The sequence below is a fragment of the Pongo abelii genome, chromosome 13 (assembly GCF_028885655.2).
Source record: "Pongo abelii isolate AG06213 chromosome 13, NHGRI_mPonAbe1-v2.0_pri, whole genome shotgun sequence".
Classification (NCBI taxonomy): Eukaryota; Metazoa; Chordata; class Mammalia; order Primates; family Hominidae; genus Pongo; species Pongo abelii.
The window spans coordinates 61,287,723-61,309,871 of NC_071998.2; the positions used below are offsets into that span (position 1 = coordinate 61,287,723).

Below are 22,149 nucleotides of genomic sequence, written 5' to 3' on the forward strand. Positions count from 1 at the left end.
TAGAAAAGGATTACATCAGAAAAGATTTACATCAAAGGATTCTTTCTCTTTTCTCCCATAGAAGGCCTAAGACACAAAAGAAGTCTTATGCAAAACATTCTAAGCCTCTCAGTTATTTTAAAAGAAGCTGAAAAAAATGATGAGGTAAGCACAGATTTCTTCTACTGGAAAATACCAAAAGTTATAATATGCTTAAGGATTTACTCCACATATGGGAAATAGCAATATATTGGAGGACAAAATGGGTCACGGATGTCCAGGAACTTGGAAAAATGTTTGGAACATTGTTGGAGGAGAGCATATATAATAGACAGAATGAAAAGGTGCCCATAAGCCATCCCACAAAATTTTAATACCATCACGTGCTCCTTGTTGAGCTACAAAGACGCAAGGATTTTGTTTGTTTGTTTGGTGTTAGATACAAATGCAGTGGATATGTGTCTATGAAATGAACATATAGAATAACATTATATGAACAAACAAAAAGGAATATCTTCAGTGGGGTTGCCCAGGACACTACCAGCTAGGAGCATAGCCAAGATTAGGACCTGGCAGAGGTCTGCTCTGGCCTATGAGGTCAGTGGTTACCTGGGCCCGAGGGATCATGGGGCATTACTTGGGTTTTCTGGGGCTGTACCACACCGGTTTGCTACATTCAGCATTTGTATCTCATGGATACAAATGCATTTCTTTAAATATCAAGATCCATGCTGTTGGTACAAAGCCCAGGGATATTCCTATTAAACACATGTTTCTTGAGCACCTACCATGTACCAGGCACCGCTTTAGGAACTTGGGAGTACAGTATTGACTAGGAGAGCATTGAACTTTAGGATAAAATACAAGATTATGTGCAGTTGAGAATTTTCTAAGCAAAAGTAAATGCAAGATTGGGCTTCTCCAGGACTCAGGTCTACATCTGTTTGGGCTGTCATACAGAATTGCCATAATATTACCAAAATATATATAGCACTCAACAGTTTGCTATGTAAAGTTTAGTAGTATCATAACAACATCACTTAGTTATACAATATACCTTCTTGAGGATCTGTGTCTTCAAGAAGCTTACATTTTAGTGCCACGCTGATTCTAACAAGACCCATTGCGGTGCTGAAGCCCTATTGCTAAGATTGTGAATACAAAATGGGAAAAAAGTTTTGCTGTCACACAACTTTGGCTTGAATGCTGACTGTATTGAGTGCTAGTGCCATGGCTTGGGAAGATACCTTATCTTTTAAGAGCTTGTATTTCTTCATCAGCCCAAAGAAGATGATAATAGTATCTATCGGCATCAAATGTGATATTGCACATGAAGTCACTTTGCAAAATGCAAAGTACTACATAAATGTTAGTGCTGTTATGACGATTCTGTATGCCAGTCCAGATAGATATGGATCTGGGTTCTGAAGACAGCCAGCACAGCATTTTCTTTTCTTTACACGATTCTCAAATATACACAGCTTTGTAGTTTATTCTTATGTTTAATGATTATTAACTTTTAACAAGGTTCTTAAAATTCTTAATATTTTCTACAACTGGGTAGGACCTCCTGGACCATTCTGAATAGGCACATCTCTGGAAGATAGCTTACACTTTGCTGAAATCTAAAGGGACACAATAATTATGCACACTATCTGAAATAAAACTACGTAACATCTGGATTGAATCCCTAATTTTTCTTTTCCTTTACATCTGATATTTTGATTAGAATTGCCTAATACAATGAACCAATCAATTACAGATAACCTATGATAACTCCTATATTTTATGAAAAGATAAATGGATTATAGAAAATTCCCAGTATTTATGAGCAAATTCCCAGTATTATGAGCAAAGAGAATCCTTTCATACAATTACCTACTTGATATTATATTAGAAATACCATTTTCAATGAATTTCAATGAATACCATTTTCAATGAATTTACAAACTATCTGGGGGGAACTGAGAATATATTTCACAGATAGAGAAGGACCTTAGAAAGTTATAATCTTTATAACTTACAAAAAAAAGAGACCACAGACTCATCCTCAAAACAACCCAGAAACTACAGAGTTGATCTCATAAGGAACACACCTGGAAGAAATAGCAAGTTTGACTAGAGATGTCAAAACTATTAGATAACCCTAAATTAGGAATGGGAGAGTGATAACCAGAGGTGACTCCAGTGAAATCTCACCACATAGGGAAAATGTCTCCTCTTATAAAAAGCAATACTTGGATCAAATGGGCCAGACAACAGATGCCCTAAAAGGTCTAAAAAGGAACTAAAAATATATAATTGATGGGTCACAAGACAGACCATTAGAGATTAAGAGTGCTTTTAGAAAAAACATGAGATAAAGGACAATCCCTAGAAAAAAACATAGAAACCAGAACAGTAACAATTCATAAAAATATGTTTGCTTGTTTTTGGTGCAGGCTGTTGTTATTTATGATATGTTGACACAGTGGCAGAACAGTTCAAAAATTTTGGAGATGTTCATTTCTATCTTCTATCTGCCTGTGCTCCCTTTCTAGAGCAGGCTAACACAGCATAGCCTTGTAGACCAGTATAAAGTGGTGCTTTAATCTTATAGACTTACTTGGCCAAATTAATCACTGAAGGGCTACAACTCTTGAAAACATATTGGGATCTGGATGAATTTTCTACTTCAGCTGCACATATTGATTACATTAAGCAGATAAGTGCCATATCTTCAATTTATTTTATGCAGTACAGACAGCCACAGAAAATAAAGAACCAGATGCTGCAAGACAAAAGAATTCAAAAGTGAATGTGTGTGAATTATTGTACAAAAAAAAGGACCAGTCAATTCGTGAACAGATAGAGGCAATGAATACTTTCAATAACAAAAGAAACAAAAACTATAGAGGTACTTAATCACAACTGGTATTCATTATGCAATTAAGATATTTTAACATTTATTAATAAAAGCCTAACATGTTCATTGTATATCACTCTTGGATCAAATTAGGCAGATTTTAATTAAAAGATTACTACTAACAAATAACAATGATGAGATTTGCAGAGGCTAATGCTTAAATCAGGAGATTTATGCCTTATTAAAATGAATTCCTCTAGTTTACAATCATTTTCTACATGTCAGAGCAGCACAAAGAACTGCCTAAGATCACAGAACATTTTGGATCTAAGCAGACCTTATAATCAATCTTTTCTTTTTATTGACACATAAGAGTTATACATATTTATGGGGCACATATGATATTTTGATACATGTATATACCATGTAATGCTCAAATGAGAATAATTGGGATATTCATCACCTCAAACATTTATCATTTCTTTGTGTTGAGAACATTCCAAATTTTTTCTTTTAGCTATTTTGAAATATACAATAAATTCTTGTTAACTACAGTTGCCCCACTCTGCCACAGAAGACTAGAACTTATTCCTTCTATCTAACTGTATTTTTGTACCAATTAACCAACCTCTATCTCTCCCTCCGTGCTCCCCTTCCCAGCCTCTGGTAACCACTATTTTACTCACTGTCTCCATGAGATAAATTTTTTATTATTCAGCCATAAAAAAGGATGAGATCCTGTCATTTGCAGCAACATGAGTGGAACTGGAGGACTTTAAGCGAAATAAGCCAAGCACAGAAAGAGCAATATTGTACATTCTTACTCATATGATCATTCTTTTTGGTAACTGTGAAAACTGAGGTGCATAAGGGTAGCAAATATCAGCGGTGGAATTAGATCTCAATTTCCAATTTCCCAACAATTCTGTTTGGAGGTTCTTTTATTACATCAAACAGTTGTAACAGCCCACAAGGTCTAGGCTGAGTTTTGAAGAGAAAATTGTTTTCTCAGAGGCAAATTTCTAGAAAACTGATAAAGTCTTATAGTAGCTCTCTCCAACTGGGAGAAGAAACTGATGGCATCTAGTGGAGGGAACACTCAGAGTATGCCAAAGGCTTGAAAGATTAAAGAAACAATGGCTTCTAAATTATGCTGATAACCTATTAGTTGGTGCAGAAATAATTACTTTTGCACCAACCTAATAGAAGAAATTCTCTTTACTGTAATAGTGCATTGGCCATTAATAGCATTTGTGGTGAAGTTCAAGAAGGGTCAGACTGGTAAATTATAGCAAGGCTCATGTTGTTTAGGGAGTTGTTATTAAACAACAGATAATTAACAGCTCAAGACCAACTAAAGCATTAACTCCAGTTTCTGGATCTTGTCTAGCTCTGCAGATCCTCTTGCTTGAATAACATCCCTGACCAGTGATACAATAAATGACTCATTAGGACGGTCTTTATGTTGGTGTTAGTTTTGTAGGCACCTACATTCTCACTAAGCAGCTCACAATAAATTGTTTGGTTTTTTTTGTTTTGTTTTGTTTTGTTTTGGGGACGGAGTCTGGCTCTGTTGCCCAGGCTGGAGTGCAGTGGTGCCATCTCGGCTCACTGCAAGCTCTGCCTCCCAGGTTCATGCCATTCTCCTGCCTCAGCCTCCCGAGTAGCTAGGACTACAGGTGCCCACCACTACGCCTGGCTAATTTTTTGTATTTTTAGTAGAGACGGGGTTTCACCGTGTTAGCCAGGATGGTCTTGATCTCCTGACCTCGTGATCCACCCACCTCCACCTCCCAAAGTGCTGAGATTACAGGCGTGAGCCACCACGCCCAGCCACAATAAATTCAAAAGTAAATGGTTTTGAAAAATTTATTGGTTTCCGGCTGGGCACGGTGGCTCATGCCTGTAATCCCAGCACTTTGGGAGGCCAAGGCGGGTGGATCACAAGGCCAGGAGTTCAAGACCAGCCTGGCCAACATAATGAAACCCCGTCTCTACTAAAAATACAAAAATTAGCCAGGCATGTTTGTGTGTGCGTGTAGTCCCAGTTACTCCGGAGGCTGAGGCAGGAGAATCTCTTGAATCCGGGAGGTAGAGGTTGCACTGAGCTGAGATCGTGCCATTGCACTCCAGCTTGGGCAAAAGAGCGAGACTTCATCTCAAAAAAAAAAAAAAGGAAAGAAAAAATTTACTGGTTTCCTTCTACTTCTGCAAATTTAAAAGCAGCCTGAAGATAGCAGAAACTGCTGATAAAACGTGGGCTGAACTAGTCTTTTGAATCTGAACCCTTTCTGGGAATGAGGGTGGTTCAAATGCAACCTTTTTGGGAAACCTTTGCTTAATTGGTAAGTTTGTTACCAATATGAAGCTTGGACAACAGAAATCATACACTATCCATAGGAGACAATGAGTGAAAGGAACTGAAGCCAAGGCCAGTGCCTGCATAGTGTTTGGAGAATCTGAAATTTATGTTCCTAGAGAAAGAAGGAGGACATGAAAGGCTGGGAGATATCTTTGGAACCGAAATGGAAAACCAATAGGGTAAACCGAAATTTAGAGGGAAAGAGAGATTTCAGTCTATAGAGTAATACAGTTACAAAGTACACTCACTGATTGTACACATGTCACCACAGCTTTGTTGTAGCCTTAAAAGATGACTTGTTATTCCTGGAAGTGATCTTACAGTTACTGTTTATTTTATTAAAACAAGGTCTTTCTGGCAAACCTGATCATATCCTTCAGCTTCTCCCCATTGCCTAAGAGTTTGTGTACAAACTTCTTATGGCATTCTGAACCCTTTTCCATCTCTTTTCCTTACTCATCTCTCATTACGTCCTTCCTTCACATCTTACACTTGAGCTACAGGACCACTTGCAAGTCTCCAAACGTTGTGTCATAATGGTTTGTGTTCATTGTTTTTTCTTGTGCTGCTTCCTTTGCCTAAATTGCTCTTTTTGTTCCTTCCCTTGAACCCTTATGAATCTGCTGTCTTGCAAAACTTTCAATTGATGAAACTATTCCTAACCTACGCCTCAGGGAGAACTGACCATTCACTCATTTGTGCCCCAATGCATCCCACAGATGCTTAGATCATAGTAAGGATTCTATCTTAAGGCATTTGTTTGTTTGAGAGTTGGTCTCAAATAGACTGTGAACAACACTGGGTTGGGAACCCTCTCTGCTTTATTGCTATAGACGTAGTTCTTAGCATCATGCTTGCATAGAGAAGATACTTGATATTTGAAGAATGAATGAATGGACCAATCAACCAATCACTGGATAAATATATACTTGATGAGACTGGTCTTAATTATACTATTGCAGCATTATCATTGCTTTAAAATGTTTGTAAAAAAAATATAAGAATAAGCACTGCACAAACTCTCATTATCTTTTTCCTTCTTGGGCAGAAGAAACATTTTAGAGAATCTCAAAGTTAGAAAGGACCTTAAAAATAAATTCACTGGAAAAGAAAAATCAAGTTCCAAGTATAAGAATCATAACTAATGACATAGATACAATCATATTTATTAGGGGACAAGAAATACATCTCTAGAAAATCAAGCAAATAAGGAACAGAATAAACACAGCACATGGTTTAAAAAGACTTATTACACTCAGCTACTCAGAAGGCTGAGGCATGAGAATCACTTGAACCCGGGAGGCGGAGGTTGCAGTGAGCCAAGATCACGCCACTGCACTCCAGCATGGGTGACAGAGTGAGACTCTGTCTCAAAAACAAAACAAAACAAACAAACAACAACAACAAAAAACTTATTACAGAGATTAAGGACATAAAAAAAAATAATTGTAGTGACATTTGGAATTCAAGGCACAAACAAGGAATAACAGAAGAAAATAAATAGACCAGAGCATTATAGGAATAGATTAAAATTTTAAAATAATCAAAATAATTAAATGCTTTATTTCCAAAGGCATATTCTGTAAGTTATAGCACAAAACTAGACAGTATTCACAAATACTTTGTAATAATAATTTCTAGTTTTTTCCCAATATAAGTGGTTGGTTCACTTGGATCAATCTTTATGCACCTCCTCGTCTCCTCTTACTTTTTTCCTGGCCAAAGTTACTACACAACCTGACTATAAGACAGGACTTCTGATGCTGCCCTAAATCGTGGTGATGGTCCAGCATAACCTTTGGTTTCAGGCTTATAAGACTGATAAGGAGACTGGAAGGGCCAGGCTAGAGGAAGAATCTATATCTGGCCTCTACTAGGCAGGTAGTCACAACACTATTGTAAGGGCAATATCTTCCTTCTGGGTCAGAGACACTATGAAGGACTATGTCTTTGAGGTTTACAAAGTGCTTTCAAAACTATTTGCCATGATATGCCCAGTGGGATGTAGAAGGCAACTTTTTCTCTCATTTGTTTTCAACAGAAATCACTGATTGATCTGCCTTAACACTATCCTTTGCTTCAGTGCTATTTGTAAACTGCCTTGCTCCAGGAGGAATAGGATAGCCTAAAATGAAAGTGACATGAAAAAAGAAAGAAACAATGGGTGAGGACCTAACATGTAGCCAGGAATCAGGTAAAAATGCATACAGTAATGACCTACACAGTTATTACTGGGTGTGGCTAAGATAACACAAATCAGAGCCAAAGGAGATGCCTTTGATCATTGACTTCCTTGGACACAAGTAGATTAATGGCCTTTTAAGCATTAGGTAATATAGGGTCAGCCCTTGGAGAGAAAACTCCCTTGAGGAAGCTCCAAACACTGTCAAGTAATAGAAAGGCACACATTCTGAAGGCATATTTAAATCCAGCGGCTTACTTTGCGTAAGTGAAATTATTAAGATGTAACATTTAACTTTTTATTTTTTTTAACAATGTAGGTTAAATGTAACTTTGGCCATCAGCATAATAGACTTTGTATCCATGGTGGTAAAACATGTTATGGAATTTGAAATATATGGTGGAAAAATATACTCAGGAGATTTTTAATATCCAGAAATAAATTCAATAAATATATTTCCAAATAAATTGCAAATAAAATTTAAGCATTCAAAAATCAAAAATGTATAATGGGAGAGGAGCAGCAATATGTGGAGATGTGAATGATCAATTGACTTTGAAAATTTGAAGCATGTGAAAGCACTGAAGTTTTGATGCTACTCAATGGCACAAAAGAATAGAAAGGAGGCAGATTTTGTTTCCAAGTTATTAATGATTGATTAATGACCCAGAGAATGACTAATGATATGAGACTGCATGACAGCACATATGTGAAAGTGCTTTGTAAGCTTTAACCAGCTGATGATGTTCATCATCATCATTAGGCTTCTATTACATGTCACATATTGTGCTTGTTGCTGCAATTAGGATAAGATAACACGGGCAGACAGCTGTGGCCCCACAAGGCAAGCTTTATGCACTGATGTTCTTTGGTAGTTGGGGGTGGGGTCACATAGAATGTGAGGGTCAACCTTACAGGTCTAGTCAGTAACACACAGAAATTTTTATGTACTGTCATTCTCCTTTACCAAACCTGCTTCTCTCCCCATGTCTAGCGTTAATGAACCAAATTAACCATCCTTGCAAGCAAATGACATCTAGCAAGGGCAGTTTCAGAGAAGTCCAAGCTTCAAATAGTATAATCTTGCAAAGTCAGTCATGGCTCCAGCCCCAGTTGGGGCGTGCCCCTTTATGTATTCACACAACAAAGCTGAGGTTACGCTTGACTTTGTTGTACTCAGGATCTGGGATGCCTCATTTCCTTTTTGCCCGGCACTGTACGTATGCGATAAATGCTGATGACTGAATAGGAACTGTTTAAGATTTATCTTATCACTCTGAAGGCAATTTATTTTCATCTGGGGAAGATAAAGGAGGGATTTTGGATTTTGCAAAAGAGACACATATTTGTTGCATTTCTATGAGACAAGTTAAAGTCAGTTTGGTTTTCCTTCCACTGTTTTTACCTATTATTTGAATAAGAATCATGTCAACTGCTTTCCTCCCCTTCTTCCAAAGAAACTACAATGAGCAAAAAAAAAACAAGCCATTCTCATTCATTGATTTAGTTAAGGACATGTCCAGTCCCAGGCACTGCATTAGGTACTGGGGAACTCTGATGAATAAGTTACAGTTCCTGCTGCCTAATATATCCCTCATGAGTAAATGAATGAATAACTTGTGACTCACACATAGTAATGTTTTAGGGAAAGAGAAAGTTGTTGGCTTGAATCGCCTTAGAATAAGCCACAGGGCTCACAGTGTTGTGTCATAAATAGCAGAGCAGATGTAACCCTCGGCCTGCCTCCAGTTCACAGTCTGGTGCAGGGCTTGCCACAAGTACATAAGGTTCCACAATACAAGGCATCGTGTGTTTTGCTGCAAAAGAGGAGGTGAAGCAGATGGGGGATGTAAAGATGTTATCCACTAGGCTGGCGAGGGAAAAATTACAGCCGGAACTCTTTCCCAGGAAGGAATTCAGAAACTAAATCCAGCACAAAGGAAAGATGACCCCGTGTTGGTTTGTACCTTACTGTCCTTTCCTGTGTTGAAACGTTAACATTTTCAGATATAATAGGTCTTTTTTTCCAGTTCACTCAGCACAGACAATGTGATAGAAGCCTGGACGAAGTTGGCCCATCAGCAGGGCTTTGCGCTTAAAACAAAGATCTGAGCTTTCCTGACTGTGTAAATGAGAGTTCGGACATTAATACACAGAGAAATGAGTGACACATTTGGTTGTAGGGATTAGTGCCACTGTATGGAAATGCCACGTTGGCGCCCCTACATGAACATTCTAGACCTCTTAAAGTGTGAATGGAGCTTCCATCCACCTCCCCAAAAAGCAAATTTCCCTTTAAGTGGCACTCCATTCAAAGTGTTTTTGGGGTTATTTTTTTTAATCCTGTAAAAAGAAGGGAATTACAATTAGGAAATATACTTTTTCCTTCACAAGAGAACTGAAAGATAAGAAATTTGCCTTTTTGTTGAGTTTATTTATCAAAAGGAAATGTAAAAGCAAAATGCCTAATATGAAACACTAATGAGAATTATTCAATTTAAACATTATCTATAGATTATTCAATTTTATTAGCTAGAGCCAGTAGACAATAAGACAAGAGGTTTAATTTACCATACTTTTAGTTACAATGCCTACTTATAGCAGGGTTCCTCATGTGTAAGAGATGTACAATGAATGAGTTTATGTAAATGTTCATTTAACAATCCATTGTGTATCCTCAAGAATACAAAAAAGAAAATATCTTCTCTGGAATGTGGAATTGTATAGGATTTTAAATTGTCAGATAATTTTTCTTTTGCTGATTTTTTTTAAATAAAAAAAAATACTGTAATTCCATCATTTTGGGAGACCAAGGCAGGAGGATCTCTTGAGCCTAGGAGTTTGAGACCAGCCTGGGCAAAATGGCGAAACCTATCTCTACAAGAAACACAAGAATTAGCAAGGCATGGTGGTGTACACCTGTAGTCCCAGCTACTCAGGCAGCCGAGGTGAGAGGATCACCTGAGTCCCCGGAGGTCAAGGCAGCAGTGAGCTCTGACTGTGTCATTGACCGCCTGCCTGGGTGACAGAGTGAGACCCTGTCTCAAAAAACAAAATAAAATACAAAAACACCTCACTCTTTTAGCAAACTTGACTATCTGAAAAGCAGCCCCAAATCATAATGATATTTGTTAACTAAATACTTGCCTGATAAGAAAAAAAAAAAAGTCTTCTGTGAAGTTACTTATTTTTAATAACAGAAACACGACTCACGTGCTCATTCTGCTTCCACTTTCTCTAATTCACTGCCTGCACCAATAAGTATATTAATGTGGTTTCCAAGAGCTCAGCAGGTTAGAAATAGCTTGGGGAAGAGTGTAAAGAAGGAGGAGGGATAAGAAGGCAAGGACCTCAGAGGCGGATAAGTAGGAAGTAACCAGAAAACAAAGCATGCTGGGGCCAACACATATTAACAAGCCTGGAACAGCCCAACTTTCAGCACTATTCAGACCCAATAGCCACAAAATGACACAGTCCTCAAGGAAGGGCTAAATTGGGTTTGTTATACTTAGTTTAAGAAGACAGTAATCACTGAGAATATATATTTTTCAGAGGTGTTGAAGTTTTGCTGTAGAGACAGGTCAACAAGATTTATAGCTATAAATAGAAAATATTTTAAAAGAGGGCTTCAGGGAGAGTCTTCATTGAACAATGGTTTCTTTTGATATCAGTAAAATCTGAAAGGAGCTTTTCTAACAATTTTGTTTATATGTCAGAGCTTAAAGTTTTGTTATAGCTGGGGAAGCTTTCCTTATAATGATCCCTGAGTCTCATAACATCTGCTTTGTTGATGGTGCTGTTTAATGAAGTAGGTAAGCAAAAACTCAACTGTTTTGGCAAGTTTCAAGATATCCTGGGTAGATGCCAGTAATCCCGAAGAGCCACCTCCAGAGCATCAGTAACAATTAGATATGACTCCCGTCAATCATGGATTATCCGCTTTCCTCCAGTTGAATTTCTGAGCCTACGAATGCAAAGTGGGTCATATTCTAGAGGAGTATTTCCCGAACCTATGCCTTTTATAGCACATTCCTGCATGATGTTGCTTTAAAAGTTTCTGAAGTTAAGTATGTTTGAGATTGCGGTACATTGTAATCTTCTCCTGGAGATACCAAATACACACTGACATATTAAAGAACACAAGTGCTGCAGTAAAGAAGGCTGTTTAATTTTGTTTAAACCAATATTCCCTAAACGAATGTAATGAAAAGTCTCTCTCTTCTTTGTTTAGAGATCAGCAGCAACTGTTAACATCTTACAGAAGATACCAAAGGTCCTATGTTAGAATTTTTACAAACCAACTGAGGGTGACAGCCTCCATTTAGTTGTAATTATACAATTATATTATTCCATATTTTTTCTAAATAAAATACATTTAGTTATTCTGAAGAGTAACATACTACTGTATAGACAGGCCAACAAGATTTATATCCATAAATGGAAGCATCAACATTTTAGAAATACCTAGAAATGTGATGAATAACCTTTTGTCATCTCTATAATAAATATGCTCCAATGACCAATATACAAACATTATTATCCTCTCTGTCTGGGATCTGGATTCTAATAAGAAAGTCGTTTCTTTTTTTTTTTCTTTTGAGACAGTGTCTTGCTGTGTCACCCAGGCTGGAGGGTGGTGGTGCAATCGCAGCTCACTGTTTGCCTCAACAACCTGGGCTCGAGTGATCCTCCCACTTCCCAGGTAGCTGGGGATACAGATGTATGTCAAAACGCCTGACTATTTTTTACTTTTTTTGTAGTGACAGGGTCTCACTATGTCACCAAGGCTGGCCTGCAATCCTCCTGCCTCCGCCTCTCAAAGTGCTGAGATTACAGGTGGGAGCCACCGAGGCCAGCAGAGATTCATTTCTTGTTTGAGAATCCTGACTTTTCTATTCTCAAACAAACAATAATAGCTCACAAACTATGAGCTATTAAATAAAAGTATGATTTTGTTCTTCCTTGACAAATTAAAAAAATCTTAATTTTGCTAAATTTTTATTTCTTTCATAAATAGGGGAAGAAGTTTTGTGAATTTATCAGCTATTTCCTATTGTTAAAAAAAAAAAGAATTCTAGGTAGTAGCCAGGGATTTTAGAGATTACATATATTACAGAAAATAAATGAGGAGGGATGAAAAGAAAATCTCGAAATGGAAATGACATATAGGTTTCATTTTCTGCAATTAGCCTCGAACAGGAGCCAACTGAATGATCCTTCACTGGGCCCGAGCACTGAAAGAGAGGGCCGAAATCAAAGGCAGATAGGGCTGGTGACCTGCTTGTTAAATTAGTGCCATTTTTTTGTTAAATTTCAGGGAAGTAAATGCCAAGAGTGTCTTGGGAGTCCTTGGAAGTTTGGGAAAGGTTTCTCCAGGACTAAAGAATAATATGTAGATGTGGATTTTCAACTTTGTTAGTTAAAGTGAATAAAAATGATCTTTTAAAAAAAGTACAGGCTGGGCATAGTTGCTCATGCCTGTAATCCCAGCACTTTGAGAGGTCAAGGAGGGCGGATCACCTGAGGTCAGGAGTTCGAGACCAGCCTGGCCAACATGGCGAAACCTGCTATCTACAAAAAATACAAAAAATAGCTGGGCGTGGTGGCAGGTGCCTGTAATCCCAGCTACTTGGGAGGCTGAGGCAGGAGAATTGGTTGAACCCGGGAGGCAGAGGTGGCAGTGAACCGAGACTGCTCCATTACACTCCAGCCTGGGCAACAAGAGTGAAACTCCATCTAGAAAAATAATAATAAAATAAAAAATAAATAAAAATAAAGTCCAGATGCAGAACAAGAAAGGTGGAGAAACTCTGAGATAAATAAGCTAAATTGAAAAAGGACAAACCCAAGTATATGAGAGCTGTATACATTTGTTATCTACTCTTGAGATTTATATTACCATACTTTATAGCACAGTTTATTGAAAACAGTATAATTTTACTTAAAAATACAGTTTATGTTATCCCTATATGTTTAAATATGTCTACTTGCTAAAATGTATTTGTGACTCTGAAATCAATACTGGCAGGGCTTGCACCATCCTCTGTGGACATGTGTAGAGTGACAAACAATTAGAGTCACCCCATGTGCATGTTGCATGTTCCCAGCTGAGGCAGGACAAGGTGACACTTTGCCTCCTCATTTCAGTTGCATGCTGTGAACTTTTCATGGTCTATGTTGTGCCAGTTTTTACATTTTAATACTTTTTGTTGATGATTTTGCTCTTAAAATGTCCCCCAAGTAAGTGCTGAAGTGCTGTGTAGTGTTTCCAAGTACAAAAAGGCTGTGATGTGCTTTAGGGAGGAAATATATGTTAGATGAATTTCATTTAGGCATCAATTGCAGCAGCATAGATGCAGCTGTTGGCCCTGAACTCAAATTTCTGTATGTCTTTGTTTTAGATTCAAGGGTACAGGTACAGCTTTATTGCATGGGTGTGTTGCATGACACTGAGGTTTGAGCTTCTACTGATCCCATTGCCCCAGTAATGAACATCGTACCCAATAGGTAGTTTTCTAACCCTTCATTCCCTTTCCCCATCCCCTCTTTTTGGGATCCTCAGCGTCCGCTGTTTCCATCTTTGTGTCCGTGTGTACCCAATGTTTATCTCCCACTTATAAGTGAGAACATATGTTATTTGGTTTTCTGTTTCTGCATTAATTCACTTAGGATAATAGCCTCCAGCTGCATCTATGCTGCTGCAAAGGGCATGATTTCATTCTTTTTAATCGCTGCCTAGTATTTCATTGGGTATATGTACCACATATTCTTTATCCAATCCACCACTGATGGGTACCTGGTTTGATTCCATGTCTTTGCTATTGGAAATAGTGCTTCAATAAACATACTAGTGCAGGTATACTTTTGAGAGGACAATTTATTTTCCTTTGGGTATCTATCTAGTAAAGGGATTTAAGCTCAATGCCAATGAATCAACAATATATATTAAATAAAATGTCTTTGAACAGACATACACATAAATCAATGTCATATATCAGTTAGTTGACAAAAATCTTATGAGCAGAGGCTCCCAGGAACCTGTGTATTTCCCTTAGGAGCAGTGGTTCCATATTTGCTAATTCAGTGTTCATGGTGACTTTATAGAACATAATTACTACAGATAATGAGAATCAACAATTAAATAATATTAAATCATTTCAATAGAAAGGTAGAGAGTTTCACCTCAGACAGACTAGTTGGTTTCAGACCAATGTTTGCATTACAACAACCATATGAGCTGGACAAAATACATATAAAGTTTTGAAAACATTGTGAGCTATGAAAGCGCAAGAAATGTGGGGCCAAAATCCAGGAGGGAAGGGAGCCCATATAGCTAAGGAAAGCAATACTGAAAAAAACTAAATAAGACCTAAACAAATGGGGGCATACAGCATATTCATGAATTCCAAGATTGAATCTTATAGAAATGTCAGGCCTCTCCACATTCATCTAGATTCAATGTAATTTTAACTGAAATCCCAGGGAGAGATTCGAATAGCAGATGCAAGCTTGAAGACAAATTTGGAGTATCCACACTCGCACATATGAACAGTTATTAGAAAGCTACAGTAATTAAGACAGGGTGGCAGTGTCACAAAAATAGACTAATAGACCAATAGAACAGAATACAGAGTCCAGAAGCAGACCTACGCATATATTGATACTTGATACATGAGCAAAGTGACACTTCAAAGAAGAAGGTGAAGGACAAATGGTGCTGTGTTAACTGAATATCCATATAGGAAAACAACAAAACTACCGCATCTTATGTCATGAAATAATAATTCCAAGTAGGCTGTAGATATAAATGGGAAGTGGGAAATAAAGTTTCTAGAAGGTAATAAAGCATCTTTATTTCTTTGGAGTAGGCAAAGATTTCTTAGACAAAACACAATAGCATGAGCCACAGGTGAAAAAAGATTAATTGCAGTGCATTAAAAATGTGAACTTCTGTTCATCAAAAAACTCCATTGTAAGAAATAAAATACAAGTCACATAGCTGATTGCTTAGTTTCCAGACAGGACATAGAAAGCCATCTAATTTAGAAGAGTATCCTGAGGGCAGGGAAGAAAAAGGATTTGCAAGCTGGTTCTATCTAGCTCTTATCTGTCGCTGTCCAAGTACTCCACATAGGACCTTACATTTCTACGTCAAGTCAGCTGGCCTTTCCAGGTAGCCTCTAGGTAACTCCTAGAGATGATGGGAGTGGCTAGACCCTTCATAGTGTGGTAGCGTTGGGCTTGAGAATCTGAACTGCTGCAGCTCCAGCCATGGTGGACATGAAGGGATCCATGCTGAAGCCCAGCCCTAGGCAGCCAGTAGTGTCAGGGAAAGAGGCAACAGCATTAGAAGCTTGGGCTGTCCATTGAGCAGGTAGACAAAGGCCCAAAAGGTAGGGGTTAGGAGGAATTAGTTAACAGGGGGTGGAGGGGCATGCACATAAATTGGGTCCAATATACAATCTAATAGGAAAGTTGGCAAAGGACTTGATGAGGTTCTTTGAAGACTTTCAAGGGGCCAATAAACATATATAATAAGATCAAGATTATTAACCTAATTTGTCATCAAGAAAATGAGAATTATTTAGGTCAGTGCAAAAGCAATTGTGGTTTTTGCCATTAAAGGTGATGGCAATTACTTTTGCACCGACCTAAACTATGATGATATACCAGTGCATTCCCACCCTAATAGCTAAAAGTAAAAAGACTGACAATATAAAGTATTGATAAGGAAGGGGGACTGAAACTTTTAAATACAGAGTGGAGTGTAAATTGTTACAATTTGGAGTGTCATTTGATAAGACTACTTGGAATTTGTCACTAATGTTGATTATGTACATCCTATAATCCGGCAATTCCAGTCCTAGGCAAATAACAAAAATGCATACATATATTCACCAAAAGATATGTGTATAAGTGCTTATAGTGCCATTATTCATAATAGTCTCAAATTGGACACAAATTTTTATCAATAATAGATCAATAAATTGTGGCATGCTTACACAATGGAATACTATGTAGCAGTGAACAAGAGCAAACAACTGTTACATACAGAAACATGGGTGATTCTCATCAACATAATGTTAAGCAAAATAAGTCAGATGCAAAGGAACACATGATTCTGTTTTTATAAAGTTTGGAAACAAGTAAAATTAATCACGGTATCAGGATATGATTATTTTGGAGGAGGAGACTATGAATAGTGACTGGGAAGGGACAAGAGTAGGACATTTAAGGTGCTGTCTGAATGGACCTGACTAGTAGTCGTATAAGTATATGCACTTTGTGTTAATGTATTCTGTAATATGACTTATCTACTTTTCTAGTTGTTATATATATTTAGAAGTTTATAAAAATAAAAAGAATAAAACTTGGTAAATATATAAGATAAATGGGTATGCTATAGAAGCTGAATCTTTGATTATTGCATTATCACTTTCTATACTCTTCAGCTTCTAAAAATCAAGATTATGCTATAACATGCAACTGAAATGGCCAAGCTGTGAATAAGAGTTATCAAATGGCAGCTAAAAGCAGTTACTATGGGCCAGGCACTGCTCTAATCAGTTTGCATATGGTTACTATTTTCATCCTGCTTTAATTACCCTATGAGGTCATTACTATTATTGTCTGAGCTCTTAATTCATTGCTCAGCACTGCTAAAGGGAATATATGGCTTTCAACTCTAACCTGTCTTTGACTTTGCTGCAGCAATGAAAAGTGATGATATCACCTTCCTTGAAGTTCACATACCTTGACTTCTATTACAGCAGCTCTCTTTCAAAGTGTGTATCAGAAATAGTAGTCTTATGGGATGTTATTCAGGTTTACTCAGTCTGAAAAGTGTTTTTGGCTCAATATGTCAGGAAATTCCTAGATTATATAACTTAAACAATTTTCCTTACCAGAGGACTTTTCACAAAAGAAAATCTTCAAGAAGAAATATCTTAATAACATGCAGCATTTCCAAAACTTATTTGTGACCAATGAATCACATTCTAAAGATCAAAATCACAGAAGTATGGTCCTGTGGGTCACACTTTGGAAAGGATGTTATTATTTCAATTACTCTTGGTGTTCCCCACCCTTTCTGGCCATTGTTCCTTGGTCTACATTACAAAAAGCCTGTTTTTGGAAGAACTTTTAAACAGTGGTCTTCCCCAGGGCTCCATTTAGGTGATCCTTTCATTTATCTTATTCTATACTCCCTTCCAGAGTAATTTCCTACAAAATCATGCCTCAAATACGATCTAAAACTTCATAACACCAAAATGAACCCTCTTACAAATTTTCTATTTCTATATTTGACCATGTGCTAATGGACTCCAATTAGATGCTTCAATGGCATCTTTAATTTATATGTCTAAACATTAACTCATGACATTCTACTAAAACCTGCCTCATGTATATTCTTTATCAATGAACATCACCATCATGAATTTATCAGTGATTAAAATAGAAATCTGTACGTCTGTAGCCTCCCCTCTGATACTCACTTTCCCACTCATTATCTAAAGGTCACTTAGTCCTGCTGATTCTAGTTTCTAAATATGTCTCAAATCTGTTTTCTCCTGTTTGTCCCTGTTACCAATACAACTGTTTTAGTTCATGCCTTGATTTTTTCTTGCTGCACTACAACAGCATCCTTCTAATAAGCCTGATCATACCCAATCATATCTTCCCATTTGCCTCCCTAGAATTAATGCAAACTTTCCCCTATACCATTGTCCCTTCTCTCCTTCTGGCAATAGCTGGACTTGACCTGGATAAAGAGTGGCTCAGTAGCCAGGAATGAGGATTGAGGGCCTGGAAGGAGGCAGTTGGCTGCTACCTTAGGCAACAGAAGGATGTCTAAAGAAAGAAAAGAGTAACTATGGGTCAAAATAATCAGTGTGGATTCCTTCATGAGTGTCTCAATCTGTGGATAGTTTTGAAGACAGTTTTGTGGCCAGTATACACAGGAAAAGTCAAAGAAAAGAAAGAAGGGGCAAATAAATATTTAAAAGGATAAATGTAATCTTCTCCAAGAATCATTATACTGATTTTTAGTGTTCCAGGCACTTTATAATTCTCACTTAGTGTTTTTTCCCCCCAAAGGTATGAAGTTAAGAATATTGGCTAAAGGCTAAACAATTTCTCAGTTAAAAATTGCAGAACAAAACAGCCCTTTTATGGATCAAACATTATGTTTGGGAAAAATCATTTTGACATTTGATAAAGAAGTAAAAACAACTCTCCTAAGATGATGTTCTGAGTATCTGCCTTATGGACTTGATAAAGTGAGGTAAGCATAACCAGTTAAAACAAATTAGAATTATTCTTAGCCTAGCTTCTCAGATAGTGCAGATAGTAGGTGAGGAAAGTGAGGAGAGAGTAAGGTGGCTCTGTGAATAAATGTAAAAACATGTTTGGGTAGTTTATCTTAAAGTCAAACATATTTAGGCAAGGAGCAGCCTATGAGAAGTCAAAACAAATGTGGATATTGATCCTTAACAAGTGCTTGAGAAAACAGACTTGAAGAGAAAGCCTGGAAAACACAATAAATGATGAGAAGAGAAGCAAACTAAAATATATTGGAAACCAACACTCTGGCAGGCACATTTCATGGTATTTTAGATTTGCCTCTCTCTTTCTCTCTCTCACCATTTACAATGCTATTGAGGTACAATTGACATATTCAAAATATATAATTTGATGAGGCTTAACATGCATATATAAGCATGACATTATCACTATAATGATGATAATGTACATTTACATCATTCCCAAAAGTTTTCTCCTTCTCTGAAATCCATTCTTTCCAAGGAACCCACTTGGATACAAAAGTATCCAATCTATGAGATGTATGCTTGTAAAATAAAATTAATTAGGCAACCTACAAATGTAGACTAGGGCTTGTATGTACTATCTCTAATAGCGAAATTGCTGAACCCAATTCTACCCAAAATAGTAGATACAACATTTTGTTTTCTTTTCCAAATTTGTGATGAATTGTCTTCCATAATATTTGATTTTGCTTTCCTGGGCTCTGTTCCTCTGACATCATTCTGAGGTATAAACTTTCGATTCTACCTGTACACAGAGGTATCCCAATGGTCTTATTTAGTTCACCCAGAAAAGCTTTACAGCATATTCATAGTCCCTGGGGGTCAAAAATCAGCACTCTAATCAGTGCAGTGTAGTGACCTCTTTTTCATTGCACTGGCCAGGATCATTGTTCCCCTAGGTTTCATACTTATCACATCACTGACAAAATTGAAAGAAGTTTAGAGATAGATATTAAACAGAAAGAAAGGCCATCAAGTTCACACACATTTGTTTACAATGTCCAAATTCAAAACTAGCAGAGGGAAAAGCTGCTGCCAAAATGTGCAAGAGTTTCTATAGCAGGAAAAGACAAAAACAACCAACAATTATTTAAATGAATAAATATCTTAGTATTATCAAGTACTAAATGTTCTAGAGGAACATTCATGATGCCCAGTCGTACCAGAAAAAAAGCACCAGACTGGACTTGACTAATGGATGAATTTTTTTTTGTCTTAAATCTATATTTCTGTCTCTGTGATACTCTGAGCAACTCAATGTCTCTCTCTGTATGTTCTTTCAGGAGTAAAATGCTGGCTTATCCATTAGTCTTGAAAACATAAAAATTGCTAAGCATACAGGTTCTTCCTTTCCTCTATATGACGGCCACAGACCACACCTAAACTCCATCGCACTGAAATATTCTACTGGTTACAGAAAAGATCAGGTCAAAGAATAAAGAAATGAAGGTATTGACCCCTTTCCATGTTTTCCAGGCAAAATAACTTAGATCACAGCCTTCAATGACAGCCGATAAATACCACACTATGGTTTGAACGTATGTGTCCCTTCAAAATTCATATGTTGAAATCTAACCCTCAGTGCAATAGTATTAAGAGGTAAGGTCCTTTTGGAGGCAATATTTAGGTCATGAGAGCTCCTTCCTCATGAATGGAGTTAATGACCATATAAAAGAGGCTTCACATAGCATTCATCCCCTTTTCTTTCCATCATGTGAGGACACAGCATTTGCACCTTCGGTCTTGTGAGAACACAGGAACACGGTGCTATTTTGGAAGCAGAGATTCCTCATGATACACTGAACTTCCTGGCACTGTGATCTTGGACTTCCTAGCCTCCAGAACTGTGAGAAATAAGTTGTTTATAAATTATTCATTCTAAGGTATTTTGTTAAAGCAGCAGGAAAACACTAGGACACATCATGATATGTATTTCTTAGTCATTGAAGGTACAATGAGAGATCATATGATGTGCCAAAAGAAACTCCCTGCAGTGATGGACGCTGAAGCAGAACAGATGTGTAGTGTGATAATTAAAGGGCATGGAGTTACTATTGAATAATGACAATGCAGAGTCCAGTGTCCTTGAGCAAACATAGGAGACAGCTAGGGAGTGGTTACAGCAGGCCTTGAGTGAGACTCAGTGCTGAATGGGCTTCTGGTCTGACCCAGCACAGTCCTAGTGGTGGTGGTCACAGGAGTGCTTGTGTCACTTCACCCTCAGCTCTAGGTAACTCAGAACGGAGAAAGAGACACTGTTTGGGAAAAAGTAAGGGAAGAGAACAAGTGTCTCTGCCTAGTGATCCAGATAATTTTTCCAGATCTTGTCCAAGACCATCAAGACAGTACCTCCAGGAGTTTGCAAGAACTACAGTGTTACTGGACTTTGTTACTGGGTGCCTACTAATGCAGATAGATAGCTTAGATTATAACACCCAAGTCCTTTTGAATACCTGGAAAGCCTTCTCAAAAAGGATGGGTACAAATAAGCCCAAACTCTGAAGACTACAATAAATACCTACCTCTTCAATGCTCAGATACATACACACATCCACAAATATCAAGGCCATCCCAGAAAACATGACCTCATGAAATGAGCCAAATAAGATCCTAGAGAAACAGAGAGATGTGACCTTACAGACAAATAATTCAAAATAGCTGTTTTGAGGAAACTCAAATAAATTCAAAATAACACAGAGAAGGAATTCAGAATTCTATCAAATTTAACAAAGAGATTGAAATAATTTTTAAAAATCAAGCAGAAATTCTGGAGCTAAAAAAATGCATCAGAGTCTTTTTTTTTTTTTTGAGACGGAGTCTTACTCTGTCGCCCAGGCTGGAGTGCACTGGCCCCATCTCGGCTCACTGCAAGCTCCACCTCCTGGGTTCACACCATTCTCCTGCCTCAGCCTCCCAAGTAGCTGGGACTACAGGCGCCCATCACCATGCTCGGCTAATTTTTTTTTTTTTTTTTTTTTTTTTTGTAGAGATGGGGTTTCACCGTGTTAGCCAGGATGGTCTTGATCTCCTGACTTTGTGATCTGCCCGCCTCAGCCTCCCACAGTGCTGGGATTACAGGCATGAGCCACCATGCCTGGCCACATCAGAGTCTTTTAATAGCAGACTTGATCAAGTAGAAGAAAGAATTAGTGAGCTTGAAGGCAAGCTATTTGAAAATACATGTCAGATGAGAGAAAAGAAAAAAAAAAATAAAGCAAGCCTACAAGATCTAGAAAATATCCTCAAAAAGGCAAATCTAAGAGTTATTGGCCTTAAAGAGGAAGTAGAGAAAGAGATGGGGTAGAAAGTTTATTGAAAGGGATAATAACATAGAGTTTCCCAAACCTAAAGAATGATATCAATCAATATCCAAGTACAAGAAGGTTACAGAACACCAAGCAGATTTGATCCAAAGAAGACTACTCCAAGGCATTTAATAATCAAACTTCCAAAG

General features: G+C 37.6%; 1 protein-coding gene across 11 annotated transcripts in view; it reads right to left on the reverse strand.

Moving 5' to 3' along the window:
* TRPM3 (transient receptor potential cation channel subfamily M member 3) overlaps window positions 1-22,149 on the reverse strand; it is a 585,468-nt gene that overhangs the window by 350,520 nt on the left and 212,799 nt on the right. The window contains exon 1 of one of the 11 annotated variants that reach the window (XM_054520034.2): window positions 2,585-4,569. The exons of the other annotated variants lie outside the window; for them this stretch is intronic. The gene's annotated coding sequence lies outside the window, so the exon portion shown is untranslated. Of the gene's footprint in view, window positions 1-2,584; window positions 4,570-22,149 lie in introns of those variants that run through there. 11 annotated transcript variants of the gene reach the window in all.